The sequence below is a fragment of the Heterocephalus glaber genome, unplaced genomic scaffold (genome assembly GCF_053883595.1).
Source record: "Heterocephalus glaber isolate CG9 unplaced genomic scaffold, H.glaber_assembly_v1.0 deba00001538, whole genome shotgun sequence".
Lineage (NCBI taxonomy): Eukaryota > Metazoa > Chordata > Mammalia > Rodentia > Bathyergidae > Heterocephalus > Heterocephalus glaber.
In genome coordinates, this window is record NW_028258333.1 from 23,738,546 (window position 1) to 23,762,994 (window position 24,449).

Here is a 24,449-nt window from a genome sequence, read left to right on the forward strand (position 1 = left end):
TGTCCAAATATGGTCAGCTAACATTGTATCAGCTAACTAGGACTTGACACGTGGCTACTACTTGTCATGCCCTTATTTCTATATTTGACCATATCTGGTCTAGTATATTGATCTTTTATAGTACTACTTAACTTGTTTATCTCTTTTTTGGTATGGTATAGAGAAGCCCAAAGGCTTGATCATACCGCATATTGAATTGCATCAAGTGGCATATACTGTCAAGTTGTTCCATTATTTAGTGATTAGAAATTAAGATAGATTCCTAAATTAAGTTGGTTTCATATAATTTTTCCAGTGTAATATGAGTACTTTATACTTAGGCAAGCACTTTGTAGGGAAATACCTTGGTTACATGTAAATATCCAGATATTTGTCATTCTTTCATTTAATATGTTTATCACTCATTGTCGATTCCTACCGGATGAATCATTTATTAAGAGTTACAAATTGCTGATTTTCTGATTTGGTTATTGTATTTACATTTATTTATTCCTCTAAAAGAAGAGCTTTTTTTATTAACTGATATTAATACAGAAATAACCCTTAAATACAGTTCCTACTGGGAAGGAAAGATAAATACTTAGTTGTTTCATTTTGATTACCTGTTTTCAGCTTAAGTTTTCTTGGTGATAAATGAGTTGTTGCTCTTACTGGTTGTGATGCTTTTTCTTTCCTTTCTTGGCTCTCTTTTTTCAGTGTCAGTGTTTATCATAATTTTAGTTTTCATGTGTTTCAGTCAACTGCAATCATTATTCTTTTTTTGATATTTAAATTGTCTCAGATTTGACTAGTGGCAGTCCCTACTTGGTGTATAATTTTGACATGACCTTATTTGCTTTTGAAAGCTTACTTAGTTTTTGTACAGCATGGGGTAGGCTTCCTGGTAGATTTCTTTCCAAGTCCCAGAATTAGCACTTTCCTAAGGAGCTCTCTTTTTGGGGGAATGGTATTTACAAATCAAATTTGGACGATAGGGTGCTCATTGACATTGAGGTATCATTGCTTCTTGACTTTCTCAGTGGAAAGAAGTAGAAAATGTAGACATATATGTATATGCATGCCTTCACCTGTATCTCTGTGTTGAAATATCAAGGCCATACTGACAATTTCTTTTTTTTTTTTTTGGTACCAGGGATCAAACTTGGGTCCTTGTGCTTGCGCAGCAGGTGGTGAAACCACTGAGCTAAATCCCTAGCCAATTTCTATTTCAAGACTTTGGTAAACTTGAAATTTTAGAATATTTTTATTTATAGAAAAGCTACAAACAGTAGATCACTAGCTAGAGTTTTTCAGTTATAAGAGCCACTTCAGAGATTTCTTTTAGGAAAACAGTCACCATTAGCAGCACATTTTAGTGACACAGAATGGACCGCAAAAGTTTCCTACTTGTATAACTTTTTCAACCTGCTTAACGCACTCAGTCTGTCACTTCAGGGGATAATGACAGCTGTATTCAAGTTGGCAGGCAAAGTGGCTGCATTCAGAGCTAAACTTGAATTATAGAGATGAAGAGTGAACATTGGGATTTTTGACCTATTTCAAACATTATCAGAGATTTTGAAAGGGGCTGAGCCAGAGCCTTTTTTTCTCCCAGCTAGTCCAGCATCACTTATATCAGCCTTCAAACAGTTTGATCATTATTGCCCAACCACAAAAAAACCTCTGAACTGGGAAGAAATGGATGCACGACCCGTTTATGAATAAGCCCCATGAATCAAATTTGTTCATGCTAGAAGAGAATCAACTGCTTAAGACGGCAAATGGTGATAGCCTTAAAAGTATGTTTTAGACAGTTTCAAGTTTCCATATGTTGTGGATTAAAACCTAAGACAGAACATCCTGAGTTTGCCACAAAAACATTGAAAAGCCTGCTGCCATTTCCATCATCCTATCTTTGTGAAGCAGAGTTTTCTGCAGTGACAGCAACCAAAACAAGAGTAGACTGAACATAAGCAACATACTTCGGGTGTCACTGTTTCCCATCCACCCCCAGATGGGACTGTATAGTTTGAGGAAAATAAGCTCAGGGTTCCCATTGATTCTGCTTTATGGTGAGTTGTGTAATTTTTTTATTATATATTACAATGTAATAGAAATAAAGTATGCAATAAATGTAATGCTCTTGAATTATCTTGAACCTCCTTATCCCCTTGTCCTAACCATGGAAAAATTATTTTCCATGAACCTGGTCCCTGGTGCCAAGAAGGTTGGGGACAACTGGCATACTGTATGTATGTCTTTAATTGTTCTCTGTCTGTCTGCATCTGTATTTAGCTAAACAACATGATTTATACTGATCTCTTTAATTCTAATCCAGTACCTCATTCATTCCTTCTGACCATCTTTTTCTTTCTTTTTTTCTTGTTTCACCTTCCCTCTTTTCTTCATCTTCACTTTCCAAAAGTGAGAAACTTTGTCTCCGCTATCTATTTCCTTTTACATTCAACCTGGGATTAAGTAATTCAGAGGTCAACCCTTGATGTCTAGTGACCAAGCAATATGTCCAATAGAACTTTCTGTGCTGATGGAGATATTCTGTATCTTCACTACTCAATATAGTTGTCTATAGTACAGATGGCCTTTGAATACTAATCCCAAGAAACTATTTTTTTGTTTTTTTGGTTTTTTTGGTACTGGGGATTGAACTCGGGTCCTTCCGCTTGAGAGGCAGGTCACGGAACCACTGAGCTAAATCCCTGGCCCCAAGGAACTGAATTTTTAAAAATTTAATTTTAATTAAAACTTAAATAACTACATGTGGCTGAGTAGCTACTGTATTAGTATATATCTTGAACCTATCTTTAAGAGGCCAGATCTATCACACACAATCTACTATAGTAACGAGGTGCTTTCTCTGGTGTGAGAAACTGAAATGGTAAATAAGGAACAAAATGTATAATAATAGATATTGTGAAATAGGAAGGAAATGTTCAAATGAGAAAGGGGACTTTGGAGGGGGAAAGAGGAAAGGATGGAAAGGAAAAGAAAATAGAAGGGAAAAACTGGAAACAAAGCTTTTGTAAATAAGGAAAGCAAAAGGGGTTGAAGGAAAGGGAGGGGAATGGCAAAAGAAGAATCAAGGTATGTCATGTACAGGTACAAATTTCCTATGATGAATGTTATCTCTAAAATTTACCAATAAAATTTTTAAAAAGATCAAAAGCAGAAAAACTACCACTAAAAATCCACTGGTTTTTTTTTTTTTTGGTACCAGGGATCAAACTTGGTACCTTGTGCTTGCAAGGCAGGTGGCAGCACCACTGAGCTAAATCCCCAGCCCAAAAATCAACTAAGTTTAATATATATTTTAAAATAAAAAGTAAGTTATAAAAATATGTGTGCATATATATTTTTTCATTAAATTTTCTTGTTACAATTTGTTGGATCATTATTTCACCTTCTGATTTCAGTACACAAAATATTAATTTTCATTCTTTGTTTTGTTCCAATTAAAATTTTAATGAATGTGCAGTAAATTCTTATTCACTTAAAACCTGTTAAATATGGTACTCAGACTTTGTTCGACCATTAGAAGCCATTTTCTGGGCATGGTGGTGCACACCTGTAATTCCAGCACTGGGAAGGCTGAGGCAGATTGACTTTAGCAAACTTATATATAGTCCTAGACAGAAATTTTCTGTGGATTTAGCTTGAGTTGATAAATTGTCTTCTATCTTGCTAACTTTAGTATGTTAAACAATAGGTGATATTTCTTGATTTTGCATTAGAAATATGTTCTCAAATTTAAAATCTAAAATATTGCTGGGGATTTAGCTCAGTGGTTTTGCTGCCTGCTGCGCAAGCACAAGGACCCGAGTTCGATCCCTGGTACCAAAAAAAAAATTCTAAAATATTGAAGTAAAATATTGAATGCAAATTTATCAATTTGCATTAGTATTATAAGTAAACTAGAAATAATTTAAAGCATACAAAGGGATATGTGAAGATTATATGCCAAAACTGTGCTGTTTATATAAGGGGCTAGGACACGGGCAGGTTTTAGTAACCATCTGCAGGTGGTGCTGGAGTAAACTGGATATTGAAGAAGATAATATGCAAATCAAAACTATTTTCTCTAATCATTATTCTTTCCTTTCCAAGAATATAGTATTCATATTTGACATGGTACGTGAGGTTTTTGAGTGGGTACAGAGTATCAGAAAAGATGTAAGAACATTTCTTTTGAGAATGTTGGTTAGTAATAATTAAAATATATGCCAAACTAACTTTACTTGTAGTGAATTTAAGATAGCATTGCATTTGGCTCTCAAGATTTTATACCTCTCAAATTATTTGAGACCTTGGAAATACAGAATAATACTAGTAACTACGTATTTCAGGTACTGTGCTAGGTGCTTTAATGTATATTAATTTTTAACCCTTAACCCCAGTCCTATAAATTAAGTATTCTCCTGTTTTTTCAGTGGGGGAAACCAAGACTCAGCAAAGTTATACGACTAGTGTGTGAACTCTGGCTCAAGAGCACTTCTGTGTAGTACTGCCATCTCATCTCATCAACGAATTTTCTATAAAACGGAGAGGGAATCTAGTGAAGTTGAAAGGCTTGCTCTTCATCACACAGCTAGTTAGCAGAGAGAGGATTTGGATCCCCAGACTCCTGACTCACATTGCAGTATGCTTTTCACTACAGCAGGACACCTTGGCTCCCGAGCCCCAAGTGACAGCCCCAAATAGCTGTATTTATCTGTCTTGCATGTCCCAGCTTGTTTTGCTAGCCAGGCGAAAACTACTTAAAAGGATCCTCAATCTTCACCTTGCTACTCCCCTCTACTTTCACTCATGTACTCCCATTTGCCCCATGCATAACTTCACAGAAAGAATTGTGGAATGTTACTGAGCCTTTCTCTGGTGTCAGAATTACTCCCTGAGAGAACACTCACATCCTCATGACTTCAGTTTATTCTGATTGGCTTTCCCTTCCTTCTTTTTGATTGGAATCTTAGTTGTTTAGGCAGGAATTTGAGGAGCAGATGTTCTATTCCTTGAACAAGTCCTTTAATTCTTCTTAGTACTGTCTCTAATGAATCTTAATCCTGTCCTTTTAACTCTGTGGCTAGCAGAATTAAGAGTGAAGTGGGACAAGAATGGTAAGCTTGATGCCGAACATTTCAGGGTTGATGAAGTGGACTGCAGAGAGCATATAAAAAACCAGAGCAAGGGAAAATGTTAAAAATTTTTCTATATGGCTAAAAACCAAAGTGAATAGTAGTTTGGGATTGCTGAGATTTTAGGTTTGCTTCCAAATGTAAATAGAGTAATTTGATAGAGCAATAGCTAGAGAAGTGGGGCTAGTGACTGCTTATATTCCCTCTTACATTTTAATTTTTACATTTTTATTTTTCTTTAAAGTAAACATGACTAGAAAAGACAGTAATCACTTAGTATTTGCTCTTATGAATGGTAAAGAAAATTAACACTTCCCCAAAATGGGAGTCCCACTAATAAAGATATATCTGTATACTAACTAGTTTGTTCTATTATTTTAAAGTCCTCATTTAGGCAGTCTGAACTTTCTAATTCTGTTCATATACAAAAACAAAGTTAGGCTAAATGGGCTATAATCTTTTCAATTCCCAATTGATTACCTGAAATTTGATATGTCAATCAGGGTTTGATGAAGATAGAGAAATCACATGTAATTTAAACAGAAAAAATTTCATATGAAAAACTATTAACTATAACAGGAATTTGGAATAATGAGGTATTGTCTGCTAAAAAAAAAGTAAAGAGAACCCGAAGGAATAGAGACATAGCAGATAAAAGAAGCATCCCATACCTCTGGGGATGAGACACATCATTCAAGGAAGAGCCTCTGTGCTTTTTCCAGGCATTTTCTGAGATTGTGGCTGTGGCTCACTGAAGGAAGAGAAATGGCAGTGGTGCTGTGATGACAAAACTTGCCTGCAGTCTGTCCCACCAGAATTACTGTGCTGTAAGACTGCCTGAAGAGGGTGCTGGGGAGGCTGTAGTGCTGCTGAACACTCACACTTCGGGAGCCTGACACTGAAGGAAACTGAACATGCTTTGGAGCTGGACACTGAAAAAGCTGCATATGGTACAGAAGCCTGCGAGGAGGGGAGCATACTGTACTCGGAAGGAAAGCCCCTTCATCGTGCAATCTTTTCAGCCAACACCTTCTAATGACAATACTTTCATCATGCTAGATAGTGAAAGAAAAATATTTAAGGGGCCATTTTTGCACAGCAGTCAAGGGTGAATTTGGAGCTGGGAGACACATGGACAAATGGACATCTGGCACAGTTAAACGTCTAATTTTATAAAACCCCATAAAGAGGTACATCTAAATTTGTCATCCTGGCCTAGTGTGGTGGCACATGTCTGTAATCCTAGCACTCGGGAGGCTGAGGCAGGAGGATCACTACGAGTTCAAGGCCCACCTGGGCTACATAGTGAGTTCAAGGCCACCCAAAACTACATAGTGAGGTGATCCTGGTCAGAATTTTGCTAAGGCCCTTATTCTTTTTCAGGATTTTACAAAGGCTTGCATGAGGCTAAAGATACCTTTTGTTTTTGAAGGTCCTGGGCAGTAGCTTCACCTTTGCTGCTTTAGCCTTCTTATGGGGATCTGGCCTGGAGCTTTACTTCCTCATGTGCCTTGGCATGTTAATCTTGGATGCTGTGGTGAAATGCCTCATATTGTCATGCATTTTAATCCCAAAGCCTCCAGGATCCTTGGATAGTCTTTGCCTTTTGAATTAGTATATTAAAAAAATGTTTTTTTGAAGAATATTTTAAAAACAGCTACAATTTCAACGTTTTAGGACAAATGGTCAGAATAAATTTGGATGAGCAGTTTCTAGCTAATGGGTGGCAGAAAAAGTTTCATTGATAAGTATCTGATTTGGATTTAGGAACCATCCAGGAAGAATAACTTTGTTGAGGTCTAAATAGACGTCCTATATTCTGTTTCCTATATACCTTCCTATATATTCTGTTTCTAGAAGACATTATCACAAGTTAATATTTTTATTATTTTTTTAATTAATTAATTTAATTTTTTTGTTACTGAGGATTGAACTCAGGTCCTTGTGCTTGCAGGGCAGGCGGTGGAACCACTGAGCTAAATCCCCTGCCCATATTTTAAAAAATTATCTTTTTATCAGCTTTGGAGTTATAAACTTAAAAGGTGAATTGGACTAAATAGCCTAAAATTTTATTAAAGTCATGCTTGTTTTATTTTGAGATTAATCTATTAGTGTAAACCAAGGAATATAATTGACTTTTTTTTTCCCGATTTACATTCATAACAGAGCTATGAAGACTGCTTTAAAAAAATGTTTGAGTTTCTTACTGCTTTTGCTGCTTCTGCCACTGTGAGCTGTTGCCGCTGTATCACCCTGCTTTGGAGCCAGCCAATTATGTACCGAAACCTCTATGAACTATTTTTTTTCAGCTTATGATGAGTTTACAAAGATAGAACTTCAGCCGGGGATTTAGCTCAGTGGTTCCTCCACCTGCCTCACAAGCGCAAGGACCTGACTTCGATCCCCGGTACCAAAAAAAAAAAAAAAAAAATTGGAGGAAGGGGCTTCTGAATCGCCGTCCCACCACTCCTGGCTTAGAGGAAGGGGCTTCTGGTCCATCATCCTTCCCGCTGCTCCCAGCCCAGAGGAAGAGGTTTCCAGGCCGCTGTCCATCCCACTGCTCCCGGCCCGGAGGAAGGGGCTTCCGGGCCACTGTCCTTCATGCTGCTCCCAGCCCAGAGGAAGGGGCTTCCGGGTCCCTGTCCTTCACACTGCTCCCAGCCCAAAGGAAGGGGCTTCCAGGCTGCCATCTGTCCTGCAGCTCCCGGCCTAGAGGAAGAGGCTTCTGAGCCACTGTGCCACCACTCCCAGCTCAGAGGAGGTGAGTGGTGTGGGCGCTAACAGCACCCCCACCCCCCCACCCCCCACCCCACCCGGTCTAAATGAGAAGACATGTAAACAAGTCTCAAAACCAGACTTCCAGATCACCCCCAGCAACCCTAAAGAGAAATGAGATGGAACGCTCTGATACTCAACAACCTGGACCCCCTAAACTGGCAACAAAAGAGGATCTGGAAAAAATGAAAGCAAATAATTTCTCAGATAACAGCAGAGATTGTGCTCATAGTGCAAGACATGATCAATAAATCTAGAGAGGAGCTCAGGAACATGATGGAATCCCAACATAGGAAACAAATGGAATCCATAAAACAGATGCAAATAGATTTCTGGAAGATCAGAAACTCCATTGAAAGACTACACAGCAGAATGAGCCAATGTGAGGACAGAATTTCAGATATAGAGGACAGGATTTCAATTAGTGACCAGAAAAAGAAAAATTTCTTAAAAATAGTAAGAAACCATGAGAAATCAATCCAGCAGCTGCTAGATGATGCAAAGAAGAATAACAAGACTGATTTGTAGTCAATGAAGAAACAGGGCAGAGTGTAAATGACATTAAAAACGTGTTCACAGAAGTAATGGCAGAAAACTTCCCAAGCAGGGGAAAAGAACTTGACATACAGATAAGTGAGGCATACAGGACTCCAAATAGCCTTGATCAAAAAAAAATCTACACCTAGGCATATAATAATTAAAATTCCAGAAACTGAACAGAAGGACAAAATTCTGCAAGCAGTTAGAGAAAAGAAACAAATCACATACAAGGGAAAACCCATCAAAATCACAGCACACTTCTCAACACAAACCATCAAGGCAAGAAGAGCTTGGAGTGACGTATTCCAAGCCCTAAAGGAAAACAGCCTCCAACCCAGATTGATGTACCCTGCAAAACTGTCTTTCAAAATTGATGGAGAAACAAGATACTTTCATGACAAAGAGCACCTTAGGAACTTCATGAATACCAGACCAGCACTCCAAAGAATTTTACACAATATCCCAGGAACAGACATTGAGGATCACAACCCCAGGAAGCAAAGCAGAATGAAGCCATCTGGCATGACAAGAAATTAAATGTAAAGGGGGAGAACCCAACAAAAAGAAAAAGTCATGGCAATGACAAGTCAATACGTTTCAGTTAGAACCATCAATATTAATGGGCTCAATTCACCAACCAAAAGAAATAGACTGGCAGAATGTGTCAGGAAGCAAAATCCAACAATATGCTGCATACAAGAAAAAAACTTAATTCAAAAAGAAACTCATAGACTGAAAGTTAAAGGGTGGAAAACAATACTCCATGAGGCAGGAACCAAAAAAAAGCAGGAGTAGCTATCCTCTTTGCAGATCAAGTAGATTTCAAACCAACACTGATTAAGAGAGATGAAGAAGGACACTACATCCTTGTAAAGGGAACAATCCAACAGGAAGAGATGACAATCATAAATATTTATGCACCAAACACTAGTGCGCCCAATTATATAAAACGAATAACTAATGGACATGAAAAATCATGTGCGCACTAATACAATTGTAGTGGGGGACCTCAATACCCCACTGTCACAGATAGATCAACTAGACAAAAAATAAGTAATGAAATACTAGAACTCAGTCGAACTCTTGAACAAATGAACTTGACAGATGTTTACAGAGTCTTCCACCCCACAAAATCAGAATACACATTCTTCTCAGCTGCACATGTGTTGCTGTCCAAAATAGACCACATACTCACGCATAGAACATGTTTAAGTAAGCGCAAAGGAATTGAAGTTATCCACTGTATATGTTCAGACCATAGTGTGATGAAATTAGAGATCAATGGCAAAAGAAACTGGAAAAATTTCATAAACACGTGGAAATTGAACAACACACTTCCAAATAACCAATGAATCATAGAGGAAATTAAAGAAGAAATCAGACAGTTCCTTCAATTAAATGACAATGACAATACAACATACTGGAATCTATGGGACTCAATGAAAGCAGTCTTACAAGGGAAATTAATAGCAGTGAATATGCATATTAGGAAAACAGAATGAGCCCAATTAAACAACCTGATGCTGAACCTCAAGCTTCTAGAAAAAGAACAGCAGGACAAACCCAGAGCTCATACAAGGGAGGAAATTATAAAGATCAGAGGAGAAATCAATGCAATGGAGACTAAGAGAACGATACAAAAAATCAATGAAGCCAAGAGTTGGTTCTTTGAAAGAATCAACAACATTGACAAACCCTTAGCCAACCTTATCAGAAAAAGGAAAGAAAAGGCCCAAATCCATGCAATTAGGAATGAAAAGGGTGAAATGACAACCGTCCCAGCAGAAATCCAAAGGATCATCAATACCTACTTCCAGAACCTATACACCAATAAGATGGACAACACAGAAGAAATGGACAGATTCCTGGATACATATGAATTATCAAAGTTGAGTGAAGAAGACCTAAAAATTCTAAACAACCCAATATCAATCAATGAAATTGATTATGTAATTAAAAACTTACGAACTAAGAAATGACCAGGCCCTGATGGCTTCACTGCTGAATTCTACAAGACATTTAGAGAGGAACTGCTGCCACTACTGTTTAAACTCTTCAATGAAATTGAAAGGGAAGCAATACTCCCAAATTCATTCCTGGAAGCAAGCATCACCTTGATCCCCAAACCAGAGAAAAACCCAACCTGAAAAATAGAACTATAGGCCAGTCTCACTAATGAACATAGATGCAAAAATCCTTAATAAGATACTGGCAAATAGAATGCAGAAGATCATCAAGAAGATCATACACCCTGATCAAGTGGGATTCCTCCCAGGGATTCAGGGACGGTTCACCATATGCAAATCAATCAGTGTAATACACTATATCAATAGAACCAAGGACAAAAACCATATGATTATCTCCATAGACACAGAAAAAGCATTTGACAAAATCCAACATGCATTTATGATAAAAACCTTACAAAAAATTGGAATAGATGGTCTCTACCTCAAACTGATAGAAGCCATCTATGGAAAACCAACAGCCAATATCATACTAAATGATCAAAAACTGAAATCCTTCACACTAAAATCAGGAACAAGACAAGGATGTCCACTATCACCACTCTTGTTCAATATAGTTCTGGAAACATTAGCCAAGGCAATTAGACAAGAGAAAGAAATGGAATAAAGATAGGAAATGAAGTCAAATTGTCATTATTTGCAGATGACAAGATACTCTATATAGAACACCTGAAGAACTCCACCAAAAGTCTTCTAGACTTAATAACCAAATTCAGTAAAGTAGCTGGCTACAAGGTCAACACACAAAAATCAATAGCTTTCCTCTACATGCACAACAGACTTACTGAGAGAGAAATAGGCAAATAACTCCTTTCACAATAGCATCCAAACAACTGGAATACCTAGGACTCAACCTAATGTAAGAAATCAATGACCTCTTCTCTGAAAACTATGGCACTCTGAAAGGAGAGATTGAAGATGATATAAAAAAATGGATAGACATCCTCTGCTTCTGGGTAGGAAGGATCAATATAGTGAAAATGGCCATACTTCCAAAACTGCTATGTAGATTCAGTGGAATTCCAATTGAGATCCCAGCAGCATACTTCATGGACCTTGAGAAAACAATCCAAAATTTCATTTGGAACAAGAAGAGACCCAGAATAGCAAAATCATTTCTAGGTAATAGAGATATGGCAGAGGGTATCACAACCCCCAACTTCAAACTATGCTACAAAGCTACTGTGATAAAAACAGCATGGTACTGGCAAACAGACCTGAGGACCAGTGGAACAGATTAGAGGATGTAGAAACAACGCCAGACACACTCAACCACCTCATCTTTGACAAAGGAGCCAAACACCCTCACTGGAGGAAAGATCTCCTCTTTAATAAATGGTGCTGGAGAAACTGGGTTTCAACTTGCCAAAGATTAAAACTACACCTATATCTCTCACCATCCACTAAGCTAAAATTGAAATGGATTAAAGATCTAAATATTAAAATAGAAACGCTGAACCCGCTGGAACAGAGGTTAGGTAGAACTCTTGAAGACCTTAGTGTAGGAAAAGATTTTATGAACAAAACCTCAGTTGCCCATGAACTAGCACAAACAATGAACAAGTGGGATCTCTCCTTATTAAAAAGCTTCTGCACAGGAAGAGAAACCGTGAGCAATGTGAAGAGACAACCCACAATGTGGGAAAAAATTTTCACCTGCTGTTCCTCAGACAAAGGTCTACTATCTAGAATCTATAAAGAACTTAAAAAGATCAGACCTCCCAAATTTAAAGACCCAATCGAAAAATGGGTATCCGAAATGAACAGACATTTTTCACACAAAGTATACGTGGCAAAGAACCATATGAAAAAATGTTCAACATCACGGGTCATTCGAGAGATGCAAGTGAAAACAAGAGATTCCACCTCACTCCAGAAAGAATGGCTGCTATCATGAAATCAACCAATAACAAATGGTGGCAGGGCTGTGGGGAAAGAGGAACCCTGCTCCACTGCTGGTAGGAGTGTAGACTGGTGCAAGCAGTGTGGAAATCAGTATGGAGATACCTCAAAGAACTAGGACTGGAAGTCCCATTTGACCCAGCTATTCCCCTGCTGGGGATCTTTCCCAAAGAATTCAAAGAATCATACTACAGTGATATATGTGCACCCATGTTCATAGCAGCACAGTTTGTAATAGCTAAAACTTGGAAACAGCCCAAATGCCCATCAACTGGAGACTTGATAAAGAAAATGTGGCTTTTTAATGAAATGGAGTAGTACTCAGCCATAAAAAATGAGAAATTAGAGACATTTATAGCTAAATGGATGCAAGTTGAGGCGATTCCCTTAAGCGAAATAAATAGGACACACATGTATAAATACCGAATAGTTTGTCTTGTGTGAGAAAATGAAAGTGTAAATAAGGACTAAAAGGTATACTAGATAATGTGAAATAGAAAGAAAAGGGGCAATGGGGAAGGGGAAGTGGGAGGGGTAGGGGAAAGGAAAGAAGGGAATGGAATTAATATGAGAAAATGAAAAAATGGAAACAAAGTCTTTATAAATAGAGATGGAGGGGTTGAAGGGAGGGCTGGGCAAGGGTGAAACATAAGAACCAAGAGAGATTATGTAAAGGTGCAAATTTCCAATGATGAATGTCATCATATTGTATACCTAAAATGTAGCAATGATTAGAATGAATAATTGATAATGCGAAATAGGAATAATAGGTCCAATGGAGTAGGTGTAGTGGGAGGGGCAGGGGAAAGGAAAGAAGGGAAAGGAAAAATTATGAGAAATGGGAAAAATGGAAATGAATTCTTTGTAAATAGGGAAGGGTGGAGGGGATGAGGGGAGGGCTAGGAGTGGGGAAAAAATAAGAACCAAGATGCATCATGTAAAGGTACAAGTTCCCAATGAGAAATGTAAATGTGTTATATACCTAAAATTTACCAATAAAAGAATTTTTAAAAAATGTTTGACTTCGGGGCTGGGGATTTAGCTCAGCAGTGCTGCTGCCCCGCCTCACAAGCGCAAGGTCCTGAGTTTGATCCCCGGTATCAAAAAAAAAAAAAGATTGACTTTATTTTTGATAGAGAAATTTTATACTTGAGGCTTTGATTATTCTATTTGTTCTAGTATTTTAACATTTTGGAAAAGAAATTTTTTCTTGAGCTTACTTCAGTATTCATTTCTGTATTTATGACTGAAAGTCATATTTAGGTTGTAAACTTTTGGGAGACAGGATCCCGGTATTTTGTTCAGGCTGGCCTTGAACTCACTGTGTAGTCCAGGCTGGCCTCGAACTTGTAGCGATCCTCTTGCCTCAGCTTTCTGAGTGCCAGAATCATAGCCGTGCACCACCATGTTTGGCCCCAGAGTGTAAACCCTTTTAGTACTGGTACCTTTATTGTCCAAATGGACTTTTATAGTTTTCTTTGGTTTTTACTTTTAAGAATATTTACCCAGAATTTAATTTTTCATCTGTATTATGAGGCAATAAGAATCTTTTATTGCTCCAAGGTTGAGACCACTTCATATTTATTTCATATTATCCAGCGATGCACTGTTTGATATACTACGCATTGGCCACAATTCATTATTTAAATTTAAATAAAATTAAAAATTAAGTTCCTCAATTTCTGTATTATTGTTTTCTATCACTATAACAAAGTACCTGAGGCTGAGGACTTTATGTTGCTATGATAGTTAAGCTTAATTGTCAATTTGATTGGCTTCAGAACCACCTAGGAGATTAGTAAAGTGCACTTCTGGATGTGTCTAAGTGGGTCATGGAGGCATGCATGACCTTAGAGTCTATATCTTGTCCCTGGCCCCTTCCTCTCTGGCACTTCCTTCTGCCATGAACTGAACAGTTTTGCTTCATCACACCCTTCTGCCATGATATTTATGCATTGGAGTTAGCAGACCATGAACTAAACCTCTGAAACTGTGACCTAAATAAACCGTTTCTTCCTTTAAGATGTACATGTCCAGTATTGTGTCCCAGAGATTAAAAGCTTACTCATGCAATTGCACTTGGCTTTATTGTGTTTCATAGATACTGCATTTTTTGCATATTGAAGGTTCCTTGCAATCCTGTGTTGATAAGTCTATTGGCACTGTTTTTCCAATAGCATGTTCTCACTTGTTTTTTTGGTCACATTTTGCTGATTCTTGAAATAACTTCAAACTCTTTCATTATTATTATATCTGTTATGATGATCTCTGATCAGTGATCTTTGTGATCTAATTATTATATCTCACCTTAAAAGCTAGAAAAGGTAAAGACATATCAAAAACCAAAAGTCTGAATGCTACAGTTTTTATGCTACACCTTTTTTGGCCAAGTTGTGAATATAAAGGAAAAATTCTTGAAGGAAATTGAAGGTGCTGCTCCAGTGAACACACAAATGATGAGAAAGCACAACAGCCATATTGTTGATATGGATAAAGTTTAGTAGTCTGTATGCAGCTCAAACCAGCCAAAGCATTCCTTTAAGCCAAAGCTTAATTCAGAGCAGAACCCTATCTCTCTTCAATTCTATTAAAGCAGAGAGAAGCTGCAGAAGAAAAGTTTGAAGCTAGCAGAGGTTGGCTTATGAACTTTAAAGTAAGAATTGCATATTAAAGTGCAAGGTCAAATAGCAAGTGGTGATATAGAAGCTATAGCAAGTAATCCAGAAGATACAGTTAAGACAATTGATGTAGATGGTTGCATTAAGCAACACATTTACAACTGCTCTATTTTTAAACATTCAGTGAAGACATCGTCTAGGACTCACATAGCTAGAGAGGAGAAGTCCATGTCTTTTTTTTTTTTGGTACCGGGGATCAAATTTGGGTCCTTGTGCTTGCAAGGCAAGCGACAGAACCACTGAGCTAAATCTCCAGCCCCCATGCCTTGTTTTAACACTTCTAAGAACAGCCTCACTCTCTTCTTAGGTGTTAATGCATTTGGTGACTCTAAATTGAAGCCAGCGTTCAGTTACTGTTCTGAAAATCTTAGGGCCCTTAAGAGTTTTGTTAAGTCTGCTCTCCCTGTGCTCTGTATTTCTCACACTGCTAGAAGCTGGAAGTCCAAGATCAAAATGCTCACACATTTGTGTCTTTGTGAGGGTCTGCATCCTCATTTGCCGGTGCCCATCTTTTTGTTCTATCCTCAGGAGACAGGGAGATAAGCAGCTCTAGTTTCTCTTCCTCCATTTATAAGGGAATCAATCTCCTCCTAAGAGCTCCATCCTCATAACCTCATCCATACCTAATTACTTGCCAAAGTTTTCACTGCCTAATGCTATATCATATTGGGGGTTAGGACTTCACACATGAATTTAGGTGGACATAAACATTCAGTCTGTAATAAATAGTGACAGAATCTTATAATTGTTGATGTGGTAGATTTTTTTTTTTTTGTTACCAGGGATTGAACTCTGGACCTTGCGCTTTTAAGACAGGTGGTGGAACCACAGCTAAATCCCCGGCCCCTTGGAGCGTAGATTTTTTTACATTTTACAATCCCAATAATTTCAAGTTTTGTGAGAATTTTATTTATTTTGCTAAAAATTATGTATAATTTATTTTTCCCTAAATAATCTACCTCCCCCATTTTATTTCAAATTATACATATTCCTGCCACATGGAGGTAACTACAGGCTGAGAATCCTTTTGGAATATTTGTTATTATTATTATTTTTTTTGGTACTGGGGATCGAACTCGGGTCCTTCTGCTTGCAAGGCAGGAGGTGGAACCACTGAGCTAAATCCCCAGCCCTTTGGAATATTTGTATATGCATATCTACTAGGTATCTTAGGGGTGGGACCAACATGAAGCATGAAATTCAAGTATGTTTCACACATACCTTATGGCCATAGCTGGAGTGGCAATAGGCTTTATCTCCAAAGCACCCTCTAAATAGGCTAGCCTCAAGGTATAAAAAAATGGTTGTGCTTTTCCTAACTCTGGTCTCCCACACTGTCTAATGATTAAGCGTGCTTTGAATGCTCAGTACATTGAAGGAAGCAGACAGCAGTGGGAGCAAAGAGAAAAGACAGAAAGCATGAGTAACTCTCATGGAATTGAAGCCATAAGGCATCAGAAAGCTTAAATAAACAGTGGGAGCAGAGGAAAATTAACTGGAAGTAATAGAAGCAGGGACAGAATATTTGAGTCATATAATGGCCAAGCAGAGTTGGGAGCAACTGATATTAAAGGGTAGTTGCTGGTGTTCTTCCTTGGGTCATCAAAGGAATTGTCATATTACTAATACTACTGAATAAAGAGGACTTCTTTGTGAGGCATAGCTTGAATAGCTTCTAAGTGTATGCTGTGACTTTATTTGACCTTTAAACAAAGCTGTAAGTGAATAAATACTTCCTAAGGTAAACTATTTTTTTTCTATTTGTTGCTTGGCAAAACCACAACCCCAACCCTAATAGCTTTCTATTTTTGAACCTTTCTGTGCTTCCCAATATTTGGTAATGTTTAGGTTTCCTGTTCTTGTAATGAACATTCTCCTGCTTAAACATTTATGGTTAAATTATTTTTTAATGAATAAAAGTTCACCGTGTAGTATAAAATATACACTGAATTTATTTAGTAATGGGTAAATAGAAGTTTTTTTGCATAATTCATAAAAACTAAGTTATGTCTATTTAAATATCAAAACAGTTAAAGCTGTAAGAAGTATATGTAATTTGCTTTCTTAATTTATTCTGAGAACTTTCTAGCATTTAAAGATAAAATTATACTGTAAAATATAATAGTGTCCTTATTTGTCCTTTTTGGTGAACTTTTAGGGGCCTTAATATAAAATTGCCTTACATATCTTTCATTTTTATAGTGTGTAAGTTAAAGCATGATATTTAGAAAATACAGTGATCCTAAGGTTATACCTTGAGAACTAGTCATAAAATGAACATGCTCCTGTATTCACTACCCAGATCAAAGAATGAGTTTATGGTATTACTAGCACCTGAATCTTATTTCCTAGATATTACCCCCGTCCTCATCCTGACTCTGTAGATTACTTTTGCATGTATTTGAGGGTGAAGAATATACCATATATTTTTATCTGACTTCTTTTACTTGACTATATTTGTAAGTTTTATCCGTGTGTGTAACAGAAATTTTCTCATTTTAATTGCAATATACTGTACTACTGTATGAATATGAATTTACTTACCTATTTTGTGCCTTTATATATTTGAATTGTTTCCAGTTTTAGCTATTACGAATACTTCTGCTGTAAATACTCTTGTAGTTGTCTTTTGGAACACATATTTGCATTTTTCTTGATACATTCTTGGGAGTAGAATTGCTGGGTCATAGCATACATTCTACCTTTCCTTCTCCCTGGTCCCCACTTTCTTATCTCTAATAGTATTTAAAGAAGATGTTTTAGTTTCTAATTGCTCTATGTTCTATATAACATTTGCTATTGTCACTCTCTTTGATTTAACCATTTTATTGGTGGGTGGGGCAGTTGATATTGTCCACTGGACTGGATTGAGATACTGATGAGTTGATTGGGTCATGGAAGAGCAGTATGCTTGGGTCAAGTACACTTACAATTATTTGTCAGTACACTTACAATTATTATTTTTTTATTTTTTTGGTTTTTCTGTTTCATTTTTATTTATTTTTATTAAGTTAATTGGTACATTTTAGGTACACAATATGATGATTTTAGGTACACATCATTGGGAATTTGTACCTTTTCATGATCTATCTTGGTTCTTATTGTATAAATAAGTGTTAAAATGTATAATAGATAATTTGAAATAGGAAGAAAAGGTCCAAAGGTGAATGGGAAGTGGGAGGAGTAGGGGAAAAGAAAAAAGAGAAAGGAGTAAAAATGAGAAAAGGAAAAAGATGGAAACAAAGTCTTTGTAAATAGGGAGGGGTTGAAGGGAGGGCGGGGGAAGGGGGAAAAATACACTTACTTTAATATATTTTTTTTGTTGTTGTTACCGGGGATTGAACTCAGGTCCTTGCACTTGCAAGGCAGGCGGCAGAACCACTAAGCTAAATCCTTGGCCCACTTACAATTCTTAAAGATAATTGTTATCTTCCTGGTGGTTTGAACCTTTTGTCATTTGTTTCACCAGCAGTGCTCCTTGCTTTAAAGTCTCTTCTGCCTAATATACAAGCTACACTAGCTTTAGTATGTGTGAAATATTTGTTTTTACTTTGTTATGTACTTTCTCTTTATATAGAAATGTCTTTTTTAAGCAAAAGTTTTCTGTTCATTTGACAAACTTTGTCTTTTAATTAGTGTTTAAATTACTTATACTTAATGTAATTGCTAATGAACTTGGATATGCATTGTTTTCTGTTTGCCTAATCCGTTTTATTTCTACTTTGCCATACTTTCTTTCTTCTTCTTTTTTTTTTTGGTACCAGGGATTGAGCTTGGGACCTTGTGCTTGGGAGGCAGGTGGCGGAACCACTGAGCTAAATCCCTGGCCCTCATACTTTCTTATCTTTGCATTTTTTGCATTAATTTTTAATACTGTGTTTTGTCTTTTCAGTTAGTTTTTAAGTTTATTGTCCTTTAGCATTTTTTTAGTGGTTAACCTAAAAATTGCAATCTATATTCTTAAAATAGACTCAAGAAAAGGTAATATAAATTACCCTTTGTTAATTCCCAGTCAGTGCAAAGCTTTTGGAACATTTATTACATCTAACTACATTTAACTTTTTGCAGTTATTTTCATATTTTTCTTTTTTGTGTTGGCACATGCATTTATATATTCATTTTAACCCCATCAGACATTATTATTGTTTTTGTAGTCAATAGTCATTGTGTTTTGTGTAAATTTTTCTTTCTTCATATCCTACTTTGTCTCAGTTCTCTTCTCTTTTTTTGTTTTCTCTTTTCTTTTCCTTTCTTTTTCTTTTCTTTTCTTTTTTCTTTTCTTTTCCTTTCTTTCTTCTTTTGAGATAGGGTCTTGCCATGTCATTCAGGCCGGCCTTAAACTCACTATGTAGCCCAGTCTGGCCTCAACTCACAGCAATCCTCTTGCCTCAGCCTCCTAAGTGCTGGAATTACAAGCATGTGCCACCATGCCCGGCTGTGCTTTTATTTTTACCTGAAGAACTCCCTATAGGATTTCCTTTAAAGCAAAGTGGCTGCTGACAAATTGTATAAGTTCTATTTTTTTTTTTTTGAGACAGAGTCTTGCTAAGCAATTCAGGCTGGCCTTGAACTCGAAACGATCCTTCTTAGTCTCCATAGTCTTGGGATTACAGTCCCCACACCTGACTACTTTTAATTTTTCTTGAAAACATCTTTACTTACCCTTTAGTTTATGTGATTCTGTGATTTTAGCTGGGCAATATTTTTATTCAGAATCTTGGAGCTATCATTGCCTTGTCTTCTGACTCTTGCTGCTTCTTCTAAAAGTGATCTGTTTTTCTTATCTGTTTTTGAGGCTTTATTTTGTCCCGACTTTTCAGCAATTTTACTGCAGTGCATCTAGGGATAGTTTTCAGGTCTCCTGTTTGGGTTTGTAGTACTTCTTGGATTTCTGGGTCCTATAGTATCTGTCATCATTATTCTAAAAATTTTGATAGTTACCTCTTTAAAGATTACTTCTCCTTTCACCTTTAAATTCCAATATGAGGCCAATTTTTGCCATATTTCACTTGTATCTTTTTTTTTTGTATTTTCCCATTTTTTTCTTACCATGTCTCAGTCCAGAAATTTTTTCCAAACTTCTAATTTTCTGCTAGTAAACTCACATTCATCAGTTCTAAATTTCATTTATTTTCTACTCCAAAATTTTTGCATTTTTAATGATTGCCAGTTCTAGATATAAGTTACCTGAACCTTATTATTTAACTTTTAACTCATAGCTATTTAAAATTCCATGGCTCATAATGTCAACATTTGAATCGCCTGATTTCTGTGAAATTAGGTAAAGCATCTTTCTGTTTGCTAACTTATAACTGAAATGTAGTATCTGATTTAATTACAGAAGTAAGCAACAGTCCCAGCTCTTCCTGTTAATTTTAGATGACTTATCATATCACATGACCATTGTTTTTTATTTTGTTTTGTTTTTTGGTACCGGGGATCAAACTCGGGACCTTGTGCTTGTGAGTCAGGTGCCGTAACCACTGAGCTAAATCCCTGGCCCCACATGACATTGTTGAAGATAAATTGAATTACTATTTATAATCTTCACTGCCTTAAAATGACACCAATTATTAGACTGCTTCCAGACCTACTTACCTACTGCAGTAGTACAGATTGTTACATATTATGTTTCAAACTGAAAAAAATTGTTATTTCCATATATCTATTTTCTACTCTATGCTTAATACCTTTTATGCATTTAAAAAATACTTTAAGACGGAATCCATAGATTCCTTGAGAGTACAAAATGGTCCAGGCACAAACAAGTGGCTCTGTACAGAGTGGGCCAGATTGTGTAATGCCTCAGTTCAGCACTCTCCAGTGGGTTTCCTCTCATTTCATTCAGAGGAAGTGAAAGCCAGAGTCCCTTCAGTGGCTTCAGCAGCGCTCTGTGATTTACTTCACCTTATTTGGAGCATTTTGACTTTATCTTCAACTCCTGTACTTTTTGTTCTGCTCTATCCATGTTGGGAAAATTCCAGGTACACACTCATTGCGGGTTTTTTTTAGTAGCTGTTCCCTCTCCTTGGACTATGCTTCCTCAAAATATCTTCATAGCTTATTTCAGCACTTACTTCCGCATCTCCTATTTAAATTTTCTGTGCCTATCTTGTTGGTATACACGATCTACTTTCCCTGATTTATTTTCTCTACATGCTTATTTCCATTTTTCATATTACATATGTTACGTTTGATTAGTATTGATTTTGGGAGGGAGAGCTCACTGTGTGCCTCTGTTATTGGCAGTTGGGACCTTCAGCAGCAACAGTATTCAGTCAACTTTGGAGAGCTTCTGTTGGGCTTGCATAACTTTTGTTCTAGCCACCACAACTATTTTATTTAAAAACCTATTGCTTAGAAACATTGAGGTGGATGATAGCAGAAACTAGCCAATATCAACTGAACTGACTAGATCAGTTTGCATACTTGTTCATTGGTTCTTTTGAGGTTGGTGGTCTCTAGAATTAATGTGTGGTACAATGAGCTTTACATTTGGTGTCCACTTTCATATGTCTGTCCATCTGCATCTTCTCCACATCTCAATCTCGATATCCTGATCTTTTACAGGGATTAACTTTCATCTTCTGGAGAGCTTGCCACAGTATTTGCTACTTACTGTTCTCCTGATTCAATTAAATTGAAGCAATCAAGTTCTGGGTCAATGTGAATTTCTTTGTATTGTCCAAATGGTTCAAGTCCCTTTGGACTGTATTAAGACTAAGAGCAAAAGAATTAAAACAGGCCATGTTCAAGGACAAAGTGTATTCTGTTGTCAGTTGTATGTAACTGTGGACTGCTTTTGGTCCTCTACAGAGGAAAAACATATTACCAGATCAGTTATATAACACTTACCTGTTAGAGAACAATAACTGTCTTTATATCCTATCAAAGAGACTTCTTGGCTTTTACTCTATAGTCTTTAATTGGTTATTTATTGTCTTTAGCCTTTCCTTTTTTTCCCCAATGCCTTGGCCACTCCTAGCAACAGCTACCCAATTCCTAGACCTTATAATAATTAATTACTTCTCTGTATTTCTCAAATTCCTGAAATACTGCAGTTGCCACGCTTTCTCTTTCACTAACAAAAACTTTAGCAGTTGCAGTTGCAGTGCTATAGCATGTTAGGGCCTGTGTAACACCACCAGTGATGGGGTCCTTATTGCTAGCTAGTCAATGCTTGATATGGCTTAACAATTTCATTTTGGAATTGACTTCATAGGACCACTTTTGGTACCAACTCTCTTGAGTCAGGTTCCCCCAAAAAATACAGTTTGAAAATTTAAGATTTCCTTGTAAGAAGTTTGTTGGATAATGCTTCTGGGGTCAACCTTTGTGAAAGAGAATCCAAGGGATAGAGCATTAGGAAGTTGGAGAAATTAAATTGTTAACTCTTGTAGCAGCAGCCTCAACTGATTCTACAGGGAGATCTGAAACTGGAATAACCCTTCTAAGGTATCCCAGATTAAAGTGCAAAGCTGGACCATTTTACGCCCATTGGATCATTGACATTGAATATAGGCTGCTTTGCATGATATCAGAGCCTTGGGCGGTATAGTTCTCAGGTAAATTCCTGGGGTTCAGCTGTTAGCCATCGGCAGAAAACCTCCTGGAAGCTGTAGGACTGAGTATTTCAGTTCTGAAGGGAGAGCTCTGGGTGGCACACCACAGTTCACTACAGGCACGATGGCAAGATCACTTTCCGTGGAGTGGTGAGGGTGGAAAGGATTCTGTAGTGCTGGAGGAATAAGAAGAGAGTCAAAAACATTTTATTAACATGAAGGGAAGGAGAGAAGGTTGAACTTCCTGAGGAAACTGGGAGCAATAGGATCCAGGATTTAGGTAGTATGACTTACCTTGTGTAAGCAGAGTTTAATCTTTACCATTATAATCGAAGAGAAGGAGGAAAATAGTAGTTCAGGTGCAGAAAAGTTTATAACCTTAATGAGAGGAAGTTGAGGTTGTTCATACTTGTTTCCTCTGGAAAAGAGCCCAGAGATCCAACAGCTAAAAAAGAGAGTTGGTTGAGTTGGAAAGATGTAAAGTAAGTTGAGGTTTTAATAAATTGCTGTGAAGAGTGGGGAGAGACCCGTAACAGAATAGTCAGTGCATATCCAGGGCCCATTTGAGGTTGATATTCCTGATTTTGTAGAAATACCGGTTTTTGTAGTTGTGTAATTTTTTTTTTCTGGCAGAGCTTAATGCAGTGAAAATATACATTGAGTCCCCAACTTAACGAACATTCGAGTTGCAAACTTTCACAGATACGGACAGACTTCGTGTTGCGAACATTCCTAGATGTGAACAAATCGTGGAAGTAGCTCATGTGTTTGCCAGACATTGTCACAGTTGTGCTGCTGTGTGTCTATTGTGTGTATAGTGTACAGTATTTCAGTGCTCAATCAGAGCTGAGGATGTCTGAAAGAGGAAAAGAGTGGTGATGTGGAGGGGCCTGTTAGGAAGCACAAAGCAATAGCAATGGAAACAAAAGTGAAAATAATTGAAAGATTGGACCAAGAAGAAAAGGTAGGAGACCATGCTCATCCTTATAGCATGAATTGTTCAACCGTTGGCACAATTCTAAAGAAGGACAAGATCATGGAACATGTCAAGTCTGCTGTGCCAATGAAGTCAACAATAATATCCAAAAAGCATGGTACAGTGATAGAGGAGATGGAGAAACTTCTCAATGTGTGGATGCAGAGTCAGAGTCAGTGTCACCGTCAAATCGTACATTAAAAATAAAGCTAAAAGCTTATTTGAAGACTTGAAGGAAAAATGGGGTAAACAGAGTACATCTTTTACTGCCACCCATGGGTGGTGTAACATATTCAAGGCTAGAGCCACACCAGAAAGTACAATAATAAAAGTACAGTACTACCTCAGTTCACAAACACTTCTATTTGCAAACAATTCAGTTTGTAAACAAAAGTATTCAGCAAAATTTTGCTTCCTTTCTCAAATTCCACATTGGGTGACAAATACAATCATGGCCATTTCCCCACACAAACACAAACACAGCCATCTTCCCCCAAATCATAAAACAAATTCATAAGCTGAGGCACTACTGTAAGTGGTGAGACTGTGACTGCAGATAATATAGTTGCCCCAAAATTTCCAGCAACACTTAGAGAAATTATTGAAGAAGCTTTTTATTTACCCCAACAGGTTTTGATCATCAGTGAGACATTCTGGACTGGAAGAGGATGCCAGAATCCAATTACATCAGTAAAGAGGAAAAGGTGTAGCCATGCTTCAAAGCAGCAAAGGACAGGCTTGCTCTGTTGTTTGGTGGCAATACTTCTGGAGATATGACACTAAAGCTTCTCTTAGTTTACCATTCAGAGAGCCCTCAGAAACATAGCCAAGAGTTCTCTACCTATTGTATGGAAGAGTAACTCCAA

The 24,449-nt window shown here is 37.2% G+C and overlaps 1 protein-coding gene across 2 annotated transcripts in view; it reads left to right on the top strand.

Moving 5' to 3' along the window:
• Nucleotides 1-24,449, top strand: part of Wdr70 (WD repeat domain 70) — a 327,702-nt gene that overhangs the window by 68,633 nt on the left and 234,620 nt on the right. The window lies entirely within an intron of this gene.